The sequence below is a fragment of the Notothenia coriiceps genome, unplaced genomic scaffold (assembly GCF_000735185.1).
Source record: "Notothenia coriiceps isolate Sejong01 unplaced genomic scaffold, NC01 NC01_scaffold00037244, whole genome shotgun sequence".
Lineage (NCBI taxonomy): Eukaryota > Metazoa > Chordata > Actinopteri > Perciformes > Nototheniidae > Notothenia > Notothenia coriiceps.
In genome coordinates, this window is record NW_011369945.1 from 20,702,202 (window position 1) to 20,713,647 (window position 11,446).

An 11,446-nucleotide genomic window follows, 5' to 3' on the forward strand; every position below is an offset into this window, starting at 1 on the left:
GAGTTCATAGAGTACTGTTAATCACCTTGAAACTAAGAACGCGCTTGCCTTTCTCTTTTTGTTTTCAGACATGCAGCCTTCAGGAGCCCTTCATTTTACTCCACCGCGAAGTCAATTCCCTTCAAAAATCGGCAAATATACCCTCTCCAAATGGAGGATAAAACAAAAGAAAAGAACTGCCATTCATTCTAAATCATAATTCAATTTTTAATCTGATCTGGAGGAATAGTCATTACAGATTTTGGTAATCAATTTACATAATCATGTTTTACTTCCAAATGATTTGCTTTCTTTGTTATAGAATTGATGCCCTCATATTAATAAGATCGAATGAGGCCCGTGAACCATCGAATATTATAATTCACAGAGTATAAGTATAAGGCTCATTGTGGTGGTGAACAGTCGTAATACGTTGAACTTCACACAGAGTCGTAACAGCCACCTTACGAGCTGCTCATACTCAGGAACCGTACTAGAGTGCCAACGGAGTAAGAATAACAACTCCACACAGATGCAGGCAGACGCCTCTTGCTTGCTCTCTACCAAGGTGTCACGTACGCCTGCTCCATTGGCTCGGGCATGATAATCGCAGTTAGTACAGTCACTGATTTAGTGCCTCATGATTGTTTTGTTCTGATTGAAATTATTGTATAATGACCAAACCCATACATTAAGGCAGTGGTTCTCAAAGTGGGGGTGCGCAGCGGGCATGCAGGGGGGGGGCCGCGCAGAGGACCAGGAGCGAAAAATGGTTTATTAAAAAAAAAAGAAAAGAAAAAAAGATCATATTTTGAAAATGATTGATTCGAAAAATAATAATCGATGCACGTACATCAACTATTACGTCTGGGTCTTGTGTTTCATTAAGCTCGGCCCTCCTCGTGTGCTGCTGTGGAACGAGCCATTTTTGTGTGAGTGCCGCGAGAGAGAGGCCCCGGCTACCGGAGATCGTTGTTGTTAGCTTCTGGTGCTAGCGAGCTTACGCTAACGGATTATAAAGAGTTTTTCAACAACAAGCGTTGGAGGAGAGTCTCTCCTGTCAGACTGAGGGCTCAGTATGAATAAAGGCTCTCCTCAGTATTATCTCAGTGGGTCTCAACGTTTTGGTCACATTAACCTCCTAAAACAATGTATTTCCCGAGGCACACGTTTAATATGATCATTATAAAAAAATAGAGGAATAAATTAAAAACAGTTTTGAAATAATATGAATTAAAAAAAGAATAAAGTTTAAAAGGGAGTGATTTGTAAAATATCCCATAAAAGAAAAAGTAAATTGTTTACGATATAAGATATTAAAATTATAAATATACAGAGATAGATAATAAGAAAGAATATATAACATAGATCTCTTCTTTTGCTCTCAAGTGCACCAGATTGATGCTTTTACCTTCAATATCTCAAAAATCTTTCTCCGGTGAGGAGCTTGCACCAGGGCGGGACCCCCTATGTGAAGATCCAACACACTACCTATAACAAATAGCCTTTACCCTGCTTACACCTATATGCGTGAGCTGATTATCAGCCATATCATCTGTAACAGTTGCAGGTAACGTTGTGTATATGCGGTGGGGATTGTTGCAGTACGAAAATTCCACTTGTAGGCGACGGTACATTATGGGAAACCTAAATGTTTGAAGAACCTCTAATGAAACGTCAGCTACCCACAGCACCCCCAGATAATAAATGTCTGCGCGCCGCTACCTCGGCCTGACTATTTGTGGTTGGGGGGGGTCCCACTTTTTTTTTTTCTCCAAGGGGGGCCTGACAGAAAGTTGCAAGAACCACATGCATTAAGCGAGCTGATAACATATGATTTGATCAGAGTAAATATCATCCAACTAATTGGAGGCCAGAGAAAACACAACAACGGGGTGTTGATATAAGTTTAGCAATATTAGGTTATTTGATTTGTTGTAATGAAATAACCTAATATTAGGTTACATATACCCTATCACCCAAGATACTATCATTAACAAGATCAATTGTTAAAAATTAGTCATTCAAAACGATGTGTTCACACAGTCAATTAATTATTTGGCTGTTTTATAGTTAAATTGTTTCCCCGATTCAAGTTACCTCGAGAAGAATAACTTCTTCTTTGACCTCACACAACGGCGTGTTTTAGTCAAAGATAGAAGGATTAAGTTTAACGACAGAACATTTTTAAATTACGCTCACCATCTCCTTGACAACTGGAACATTTGCGGACTGCTATCTTGTTAAGACCCATGACTTACAAGGGGCCCATATAATACTCCATTTTCAGATTTCATATTGGGTATTCTTGTGGACGAATAAAAGGATAATAAATAGGAGTGGGGACTTTTAGCAGACAGGAGAAAAGAGAATGTGTGGGAGGGGGAGGGAGAGAAGAAAGATAGGAAGCTCCCCAAATATAAATGCTTTTTACAATGATACGTAAAATTTGTTTGCAGCACTACTGGGACAACGAAATGAGGCTAAGTTTTTAAGGAGAACAGTTATTTTTTGTATTACTATTTTGTTTGAAGATTTGTGTTCGGTTTCAGAGTTGTTTTGTTTGCGCTACATCTGAGCTCGTCTTACAGTTTGGCTGATTGTGCAAGCTTTTAATTAACCCACCACATCACACACACCACTCTGAGCTCGTCTTACAGTTTGGCTGATGTGCAAAGCTTTTAATTAACCCCACACACACACACACACACACACACACACACACACACACACACACACACACACACACACACACACACACACACACACAGGTGCTGATCTACCTTGGCATTTAAAATTCAGGTCATGTATGGAGGAGCAGCTGTGTGTGTGTGTGTGTGTGTGTGTGTGTGTGTGTGTGTGTGTGTGTGTGTGTGTGTGTGTGTGTGTGTGTACATTCACAGGGACAATTTGGGCGTCTGGCTATGACTAAATTGATGTGTTTGTCTGTGTGTGTGTGTGTGTGTGTGTGTGTGTGTGTGTGTGTGTGTGTGTGTGTGTCTAATGAGCTCTCCTGTGCAGCATCTGTGGTCTGTGTGGCACTCAGCTTCGTCCTCCTACTGCTTTCATCAGGAATCTGCGGTAGTCTCTCGCTTCACAGCAGCTAATAAAAACCACAGAGTTTTAAAAAGAAAAAGCTCTGCTGTCAGTGCATTCACCTATTACAATATCACACACACACACACACACACACACACACACACACACACACACACACACACACACACACACACACACACACACACACACACACACACACACAGTTAAATAAATGACAACAATACATCTTACCATACATATTGTCTACACTGGTCACACTAACTTGTTTGATTATGCAAATTTTCTGGTTCATAATTGTAGTTTGTGCCTCTACCGTGACATGTTTGCAAGTTTTAATGCTTGGAGATGTCCTGCCCCTACGCAAATCATGTACAATGTGTTGGAGTGCTAGCCAATAGAAGCACAATTGTTACAAAGTGATGACACTATATTACTGAAGAAAACAAAGGACTCCAATCAAGCATTTCTGGAGTGGGGGGGGAGGATGGGGGATTTGAACTTCAGGAGACGCGCCGCAACATTAGATAGGTCCAATATGTAATGTATGGTATAGGTACAAATTCTCTCCTCACTCTAGGAGGGAAAAAAGGTTTAATTGAACCTTTCAAACCGAGCATACTTTTATAAACATACGTGACAGCTTACAGAACTTCCTGGTTCAACTTAGACCTAAAACATTTGCCATGAATTCTGCTCATCTTCACGCCTCTCTCCTGCAACCCAGCTAGGACTCATCCTAACTCCAGAAGTAATCTAGCTGTTTATATCCTCATCGCTGCAGGTGAGACTTGCCCCAGTTGTCCTGATAGCCTGTGTTTCAGTCGTGTTGCCTCACTCTGCCTCTCTGACACTTAGGGGAATTTGACTAAATGATCACATAGATATGCACTCTCATTCCTTAACCTACTTAACTCTTTTGTTAACCCCGTTTCATCACCCAGGTCTTTTTCCCAGCCTCACTCTGTTTGGAAAACAAGTTGCTTACAAACATGATGCTCCACTTCCTCTCTGTGCCGACAAATGAAGTCTCAGCAGGCTGATGTTCAAGACAATATGAACGGATTGAACACCTTGCGTGTAGCCTACCATTATGCTATTTCCCTGTCTGCTGTCAGCCTCCTCCTCTGCATCCTTTTTCGAATGGAAAACACGGACCGTAGCTATTTAAAATGACTGCAAATACAAGAGGAGTGTAGCCCAGGAGTGAAAAGCAAATCAGATCAAATTATAATGATAAAGGCTAAAACAGATTGCTTCCAGCAGACCTATCAGCATGGGGATTAACTGTGAGATCAATTGGATACAAAAAGCACTTTTTCACAGTTTTAGCACTGCAATTTCTATAAAGATGCTTCGCAATAAACAGAGAATCTTTCAAACTGGTGATTCCGAGTTCACAAAAGCGTATTAAGTCTGAAAAACGTAAATGAACTTCCTCTCTCCCGTTCTATCTCTCTTTCACACACACACACACACACCCATCTTTAACGCCTAATGAAAATCCCCATCTGTTTGTTTATCCCAATTACAACGCATTTGGCTTGTCAGAACATTAACACAGCGTGAATCCAACATATTTTTTAAAGCACGCAACTCCACCGGAAATATTTCTCATCTTGAAGGCACAACTGTTAAAGTGCCAATTAGAGCTATAAGATCCTGTGCCGACTCTAACTACGCAGTCAGGTTGATGTAACAGGAAATCTGGGAGTCTCCTGAAAGGAATAGTCAAACATTTTGGGAAGTAACGCTAATTTGCTAACTGTCCTTCCAAGGAGAACGGCAACATCTGGTTGCGGTCTTAGGAATTATAATGGGGGCAAAGGGGGAACTCAGGTGTTATAGAGCGTGGATTGGTCAACAAAGCGTTGTACTTTAACATGAGGGACTATACACAGTTAGTTTCCGGTTATTGTTTTTTTATTTTTACTCCTTAATAAGACAATATACACAACTCTGACCTTGTTTTAGAGATGTGGGTCGTAAAGTAAATTCTCGATTTTAATGATCAAAATATGGCACTTAGCTTCAGGTAAGAGGCAAAACAAAAAGATATTTAAAAAACTGAACAGCAATGCCTCTTTCCATAAATAATGATTGACAATGCTCAGACAAAAGATGTCATACAACAAAAGGGGCTCACTAAGAATGTATCTTGTTGTTTAATTTGGAGGACTTGTTGGTCAAATGAGAAGCCTGATAACAGTTTCATGTTTGTCCAGAAGTTCCTGTGTGGATCAAATTAGCCTATAGCTTAGCACGAAGAGTGGAAACAGCTAGCCTGGCTGTGTTCAAAGTCATTAGAAATATGCCAACCAGCCAATCTATAGCTAACTTATTACCATCTCATTTGTTTATCTGTAGATACTTCAGAAGGGTAAAGGGGAAATTCCCCATGTTAAATGGAGTGTTGCTTACTAGATTTACGTATCATGTTTGAGCTTCAGAGGGGCTGGTTGGTTGGTTTGGTTTGGACAGTGACCCGCTAGCAATTTCCCATTTATTCCAGTCGTTGCGCTAAGCTAACCTGCTGCCGTCTAGCTTAGGAAAAGGAACAAGTAACATCACAGCAACAAGTTTTGGAGCAATACAATTCCCCACAAACGTCAACAGCTGAGGATGAGCATTTAGAACAAAAATAAATGATGTTACCTAAATCCTCTTTCCCTCTTACTCACTCACACACAGGGCCGTCCCTCCCTACAGGCCGATCATGCAGGCTGCATGGGGCCTCACATTGTGCAGGGGGCCTCGGCTTATGAGCTCGGCTTGTGTGCAGTTCTCAGCGCAATTCCCCCCCGCTGACACGCGAGAGTGAGAGGTGACAAGGGGAGCACGTCTGTAACCCGACACCATTGCAATGAATCGACATCTGATCAATCACGGCTTTGATACGGCCACTAGTGCAGGTGAAGAGATGTCGGCGAAGTTTACCATTTACCTCACTGTATAAAAAAGTAATTGTGTTGACAATAATAATAATAAACAGGAATTATATTTGCAGAGTACTTTGTTTCCCAAAAAAAATGGTTCACCTTCCCTGTTGGCTTGGGGGGGGGGGAGGGGGGCTCATCTCACAATGTCGCTTGGGGCCCCAAGTTGGCCAGGGACGGCCCTGCTCACACACCATTAGCTCTCAAAGTTGCCCTTCATGCCTCATTGTTATTCGGAGGAACCTGATCGTCCTTCATTTGTCCACTAGACTCTTAACATCTTACTCTTCTGTCTCTGTTGTGTTGTTGCTGTCTGCCTGGCTGGGTGAGGGGGACGTGTTGAGTGAGAATCACGCAGAAAGGCCAGTAAATCGTTCAGCAGCAGAAATATTCATGCTCCACACTGCTGCAAATCACCATCACATCGTCCTTGACTCAACAACACTCAGATACCTTAAAGCAAAAGAACAGCAGAGGCACATTTATGTTTTCCCCAGAATTATATTGATTTTTTTTTAAGTTTGAGGCGTGTATACCTTTGCACACACATCCACACACACCTGCTCAGCCTCCTCACAATCCCATTGATCACTGTTCTCTAACCTACCAGTTATAAAAGGTCAGTCTAATTGAAACCTCAGCAGCCTTTGGAGATTTGAACTTTGACATTCACCAAGTCCTGATTTTAGGTCGCCTTCTTTTGCCCTCTGTCTACTCCCTGTGCAGCACTGTGCCGCTAATGGTCTCATCACTGCAATGCAACCACTGTTTCTCACAGCCACAGCTCCCTTTTCTTGCTCTATGCTGTCACTTCTGTGCTGATAAATGTTAGGAGCAACTTTCTAGAAGGACACGAAATTGCTGCTGCTTCTCCTCGGTGCTCCAGTAAATTACACCTTTAGGGTCAGTTTGACCAAGCAGGCAGAAAGTGATGACATCGCTCCCCTAACTTTTGTAAAACCTCTGACACAGAAGACGCCTAACTGTCAGACTAAATGTGAGAATTTAAACTGAGAAATGTTGTCGAGCTTTTGAAAGCCTTTGTTGTTGCTCTGTGTTTTAAATAAAATATCTTCGGTCTTCCCTCTATTGACAAAAAGCAGAAGGGTTTTAATGTATGTCATCTTTCCCATAAAGGAACCAGAACAGGGGAGAAAACTCAGATGGTGCTGTAGCAGCTCAGATGGTGATGTTTTAGGGCCATCTAGTGGAGTAAAGCGGTGTCACATGATAAGTGATGGTCCAAGCAAACCTTTCTTTATGCATGCACTTGTCAAAACAATAGTACAATAGTGCTTTACATGAACAATAGAATTGGGGGGGAAACATATAAAAAATAGATGATATAAGTGAAGATCAAAAGGATAAATTCACAGAAAACAAATACCTTTCCTCTTCAGATGAATGGTCAAGTGCCAGTGGATCACATTCATGTCCATCATAAACATATATGTTTCATATACGCTGCTACCTGTAGGCCTACTTTTAAATAACTGTGCCCTTTCCTGCTATTTAAATAACTACTTTTGCCTCGACTAGATTAGTAATGCGTATTGAAGTTATATGCACCTTATTTAGTTTGTGTTATTTTGCATCTTACATACAGTTATAATCAAATCTTAATTACCAGTGATGACGTGAGACACAATAAATATTCATTCAGGTTACTTACAACATTAATGCAAATAAGAATAATTCCAGGTTTAAAAACACAGAAAACAAGAACAATGATTATAAGCTATTATTCAGAACCTGTTCTGAATAATAGCTGTTTCTCTTAAATCTTCATCTGCCACTTTTAATGAAGATGCAGTATCAATAAGTAAAACACATTTAAACATGTGAACATCAACATTACACTGGGGGCCCAAACACCCAGAAACACACTCGTTGTGCAACTAAAACCAAAATGTAAACAAAACGCTCGCTGCAGGCCTGTGGTGTTGCTTGGCAGCAGGCCTAAAACTTTAAGGCCGTTTCACTTGTTGAAGCAGAAAAATAAAGCACTTGCAAGTGTATTAGTACTTACCACTCCCTGGAGTAGTCAGGGGGGGGGTAGAAGAGCGGAAGCGGGGCATTGGATATCCAGCTGAGAAGAAACAGCAGCAACAGCAGGCAGGACCCTCATCTCCATGGTGGTCAGTAGAGCTTTCCCGATCTTCCCCTCTTGCACACATCCTGCTGAATCCGAATATTCGGCCAAGCAAAAGTGAATGCTTCCTCTTGAAGTTTTAACAGCTTGGGTCGACCTATTGATTCCAATGAAAACATCATACATCCGATTAATGCTAAGGGATAAGGGTTAATGCAACACAACATGTATTTTACACTGTAAACATTTGGTCACAATGCACAAGCATCCAATTTTGTATAGGTCTAACCATATTTAATCGTTAATCACTTAGTTGTGGAAATGTTTGCTGCTGTACTACTACTCAGGTGGTCGCTGGTTCAGCCGGTGTCTCTCTCCCCAGCGCGTCACCAGCAGCTTGTGACTAAGCCCCGCCTCTTTACTTGACCCTTTAATTGGGCTGGCTGTTGATTTTAGGATGTTCCTATTAGAGTACAAAAAAACAAAGATTGACATGTTATGATCTCCAGTCTTTGACTTTTTGAACTGTGAAGATTTACTTCACATTTTTATCATCTAACCTTTTATACAGTTTAACCTTATATGGACTTGACCATCACAATATGTTTTAACCATATTTATATATTTATTATTATGTTTCTCTTCATCTGCGTAAATTAATAGTTAGGGCGACACACACCTGCAGTGTATACTGTTATAGATTTAACTGAACGAATAAACACAAGTTCTACATTGTCTTCACCCCAATACAACAATAATATGTATAAGCAACATGAATATATAATATCTTATACTCAGGGGGCATTTGATTATATTATGAGTACTTTTACTTTAAGAGCATGTTGATACGTCATACTCCACTGTTTGGTGGTCAATGGTAAAGATAGTAACTACTAAACAGTATTTAAAGTGGTTTCATTTAATACTTTCTTGGTCAGCTAAAGCATTACAAATGTTGGATGTATGTGAGATATTAGTAAAATTAGTAAATATAATATATAGGCTTAATATCAAATTGCTATTTTGCTTGTACCACAAGTCCACAACCAAATATTACAATAGCTTTACATTTCATTAGTTTGAAGTAAGAATATCCAAAAGTCATGAAAGTCATGAATTCCAGTTAAAGCCAACAGTCGTTCTCTCTGCTGTTTCTGTGTCGTCCAACAGGGGTCACCCACTGCCTCTGTGGCTGCCCCGAGGGTCTCTCCCCCTCAGATGGAGCTGCAGTCCACCTCCCATTCATCAAGCTTCTTTTATTCACATTGACAAAAGAGACATCAAATAAGGAGGTGTGGGAAAACACAACAATGCATTTCAGAACACAGACACTTAGCTAATATATGCAAAGTGGGAATAAAGCTAGTCCAGGCGCTCAGTGTGTGTGTGTGTGTGTGTGTGTGTGTGTGTGTGTGTGTGTGTGTGTGTGTGTGTGAGAGAATTATTTAAGCAACCATTTATCATTCACTTGCATATTTGCCTCTGTGTAAATATAATGCAAATTTTAAATCATACATATCAATATAAATACATTTCACACAGTTAACTGCAATTTAAAAATCAGAACCATTTTTTTTTCTTAAAAATACATACATTTAGGACTCATAAAACAGGGGTCCACACACATTCATTGTTTCAGTATTCTTGCATCCAAATAAAAAACGTTTTTTCTCCTGCCACTCTTGTCAGTCTCACAGAGTTTGTACCCACAGTCCACAAAATGGAACTAAAGTGATCTGTCTCTCTCCTGGCTGCCTGCTCGCTGTTTCCCACCCAAATCAAAAGGGGAGAGTCGTGGGGGGTCATGTCTGGCCACCCCTCAGGAGAATAACGGGGTCTCTGTCTGCCCCCCAAACCACCAACGGTTCTCCACTGTCCCTATGGCAACAGCCAAGGACCCTGGAAGACCCCCAGACTGTGGCGTCCAAGCAGATGCCCATAATTAACGTTACTATACGGAGGTGTCAGTCCTGCCAGTCTGCCTTACATGGAGGCAGACCCTCTCCCAGACCTGTCAGGGGCCCATAGGGCTGGGTGAAAAATGACTGCCCTGCGGTGTGTGTCTCTGAGTGTGTGTGCGTGTGGGGTGGGGGTGTAAAATTACTGCCCACCAGTGTCTGCCCAGCCCTGGTTAAGACTGACAATCATGCAATGGTAACATATAAAAAAGGATTTTATACTCTGGTAGACCCATCTGAAAAAAGTGTAATTAATGTAAAAGTCAAACTGGAAGTAAAACAAAATACTTTAATTAATGAAGATCATACGAAATCATTCATAAATGTTTTTATAATTTGCAGTCACCCGGTCTGCTTGGTGTCTTAAGTCAGGGTTGTTGGCGACATGCTGCTGACACGGACTGACCGGGTGTCTGGGTTACACGGTTGGCTGAGGATGAGATTATGTCGCCGCCGTCTCACACATCTAACCCCAAGATGTGCAGGGATGATATCAGAAATCTCCATAAGTACTGCAACAGCCAGATCCTTTGATAACACATCAAACATTTGGACGTCAATCTTTAAACTTGCAATTGGTCCAGATTTAACATTGCACCAAAAACAAGACATACTAAAAAGTATGGTCTTTTAAAAAGCAGTACATTTACTATTAATGAGTCATTCACAATATCACTTGGTTACAATCATGTCAAATATTTCTTCATGTCATGTATTTGAATACTTTTGCCTGCACATTTTGGGATGGTGCAGAAAGCTCTGAAAGACATCTGAAAGAGCATAGAGTCAAGATTATTTTGATCAACTTTTATGAAAAACATTTTAAATCCTGAAATCAGCTGCATTCATTTTTGTATGACACAGTGAAATGTGTTGGTTGGATTGCAGCTAGTTATTAACGAAGACATACCTTAAAGGTTGAAAATGTCCTCATTTTAATGTGCATTATATTCACCATTCCCCTGCATGCCTTTATCTGCACTTTACTAAATAATATTGAGAAAAATGTGTTATCTTTTTTTATGTTCTTTGTTGGCTAATACATTGCATATATCAAGGGCAGTGCTGTACTGTGGATTTCACTGCACAATATTAAGATTGTGGCAAAATAAACTTAAATTTGGAGTAAATTATTTATGAAGTTAGCATATACTGCTTACAAATGCTAAATAGGGGGGTTAAATATAGCCTTACCAAATGTTCTTGAAGTGAGTATAGCTGCCGTATGAGCTTTGATCAGATTCAATGATCCAATGAGACATCATCGTGCCTCGACAGGTCAACTGATCAGAGCTGATTGGGTTAAAGACACATCCGTATGCTGTCCGTTTGCTGACACCCAAGGTCACCAAAGGTCACCAAATGCACTGTCCGCAGGTCCTGGACTTCATCATCGGCCCAGTGGTCACCGGCACACTCCGCGG

General features: G+C 40.8%; 1 protein-coding gene across 1 annotated transcript in view; it reads left to right on the top strand.

The window, feature by feature from the left end:
• The window catches only part of sap30l (sap30-like), a 43,738-nt gene that overhangs the window by 7,924 nt on the left and 24,368 nt on the right, over positions 1-11,446 (top strand). The window lies entirely within an intron of this gene.